Source organism: Trichoplusia ni, unplaced genomic scaffold (assembly GCF_003590095.1).
Source record: "Trichoplusia ni isolate ovarian cell line Hi5 unplaced genomic scaffold, tn1 tig00003614, whole genome shotgun sequence".
Classification (NCBI taxonomy): domain Eukaryota; kingdom Metazoa; phylum Arthropoda; class Insecta; order Lepidoptera; family Noctuidae; genus Trichoplusia; species Trichoplusia ni.
The window spans coordinates 30,001-32,500 of NW_020800425.1; the positions used below are offsets into that span (position 1 = coordinate 30,001).

General features: G+C 48.0%; 2 non-coding genes across 2 annotated transcripts in view; both read left to right on the plus strand.

Annotated features, from left to right (window-relative positions):
• LOC113507988 overlaps positions 1-1,852 on the plus strand; it is a 1,903-nt gene extending 51 nt beyond the window's left edge. Inside the window, exon 1 of the ribosomal RNA XR_003401962.1 lies at positions 1-1,852. This exon is cut by the window's left edge and continues 51 nt beyond it. This is a non-coding gene — a ribosomal RNA (small subunit ribosomal RNA).
• A 418-nt stretch (positions 1,853-2,270) lies between these two features.
• Positions 2,271-2,427, plus strand: LOC113507987. The gene has a single exon (XR_003401961.1). It is a non-coding gene; the product is annotated as a 5.8S ribosomal RNA (ribosomal RNA).
• Positions 2,428-2,500: the final 73 nt, after the last annotated feature.

The window sequence follows — 2,500 nt, forward strand, 5'->3', positions numbered from 1 at the left end:
TGCATGTCTCAGTGCAAGCCGTATTAAGGCGATACCGCGAATGGCTCAATATATTCAGTTTTGGTTCCTTAGATCTTACTCAGTTACTTGGATAACTGTGGTAATTCTAGAGCTAATACATGCAATCAGAACTCTGACCAGTGATGGGATGAGTGCTTTTATTAGATCAAAACCAATCGACGGATGGCCATGTGTCTGAAGTCGTTAATTTTGATGAATCTGGATAACTTTTGCCGATCGCATGGTCCAGTACCGGCGACGCATCTTTCAAATGTCTGCCTTATCAACTTTCGATGGTAGTTTCTGCGACTACCATGGTTGTCACGGGTAACGGGGAATCAGGGTTCGATTCCGGAGAGGGAGCCTGAGAAACGGCTACCACATCCAAGGAAGGCAGCAGGCGCGCAAATTACCCACTCCCGGCACGGGGAGGTAGTGACGAAAAATAACGATACGGGACTCTTACGAGGCCTCGTAATCGGAATGAGTACACTTTAAATATTTTAACGAGGAACAATTGGAGGGCAAGTCTGGTGCCAGCAGCCGCGGTAATTCCAGCTCCAATAGCGTATACTAAAATTGTTGCGGTTAAAAAGCTCGTAGTTGCATTTGTGCGCCGCGCTGTCGGTGCACCGCATCCGCGGTGATACTGACACGTCTGCGGAGCATATCGTCGGTGAGCCGGCGGTAATACGCCGGTTCAATATCAAAATCCTATCGCGGTGCTCTTCGGTGAGTGTCGAGGTGGGCCGACAATTTTACTTTGAACAAATTAGAGTGCTCAAAGCGGGCTCAAAATGCTGCTTGAATATTTCGTGCATGGAATAATAGAATATGATCTCGGTTCTATTTGTTGGTTTTCAGAACTCCGAGGTAATGATTAATAGGGATAACTGGGGCATTCGTATTGCGACGTTAGAGGTGAAATTCTTGGATCGTCGCAAGACGAACATCAGCGAAAGCATTTGCCAAAGGTGTTTTCATCAATCAAGAACGAAAGTTAGAGGTTCGAAGGCGATTAGATACCGCCCTAGTTCTAACCGTAAATATGTCATCTAGCGATCCGCCGACGTTACTACAATGGCTCGGCGGGCAGCTTCCGGGAAACCAAAGATTTTGGACTCCGGGGGGAGTATGGTTGCAAAGCTGAAACTTAAAGGAATTGACGGAAGGGCACCACCAGGAGTGGAGCCTGCGGCTTAATTTGACTCAACACGGGAAATCTCACCAGGCCCGGACACCGGAAGGATTGACAGATTAACAGCTCTTTCTTGATTCGGTGGGTGGTGGTGCATGGCCGTTCTTAGTTGGTGGAGCGATTTGTCTGGTTAATTCCGGTAACGAACGAGACTCTAGCCTGCTAAATAGGCGTCGTCATTTAGGTGTGCGTGGCTACGCGTCACGCAACTCACTGGCGACGTATTAAAATTCTTCTTAGAGGGACCGGCGGCTTCGAGCCGCACGAGATTGAGCAATAACAGGTCTGTGATGCCCTTAGATGTCCTGGGCCGCACGCGCGCTACACTGAAGGAATCAGCATGTTCTCCCTGGCCTAGAGGCCCGGGCAACCCGCTGAAACTCCTTCGTGCTGGGGATTGGGGTTTGCAATTATCCCCCATAAACGAGGAATTCCTAGTAAGCGCGAGTCATAAGCTCGCGTTGATTACGTCCCTGCCCTTTGTACACACCGCCCGTCGCTACTACCGATTGAATGATTTAGTGAGGTCTTCGGACCGACACGCGGTGGCTTCACGGCCGTCGGCGTTGCTGGGAAGTTGACCAAACTTGATCATTTAGAGGAAGTAAAAGTCGTAACAAGGTTTCCGTAGGGGAACCTGCGGAAGGATCATTAACGATGTACCGTTTTAACGTGCACTGCGTACGCGAAACGATGTCACATTAATGTTCTCCAAATACTTAAAACGTTCGTCGACACTTTTATCCAATCGTATCGATGAACTTTTAAAAAGAGACCGAACCGACAGGCGTTCCATGGCTTAACTGTCCGGGCGCGCCGGTCGTTCGTCTCGCGTCGCGTACAATCGAGAGTTTTATGCTTCGTTACGATACGGTTTAACATAAAATCCGCAAACCGTGAGAAACATATAAGCTTTAGGTGGATACGCGTTCGTTAACGTTCACTCTCTCTCGTTGCAGATTACGCGGTGTTCCGCGACGGGGGTAAATGTTTTTTTTTTTTTTTTTTTAGATATATTAAAAAAAAAAAATTCTTTATTTATCGTAACATGGGTAATAATTTGTAAAACTATTACCCTGGACGGTGGATCACTTGGCTCGCGGGTCGATGAAGAACGCAGTTAACTGCGCGTCATAGTGTGAACTGCAGGACACATTTGAACATCGACATTTCGAACGCACATTGCGGTCCGTGGAGACACATCCAGGACCACTCCTGTCTGAGGGCCGGCTGTATAAAGTAAACATGCCACATTGCGCATTATGATCTCGTATCCCTATACGATACGATCCAGAAGCGCAT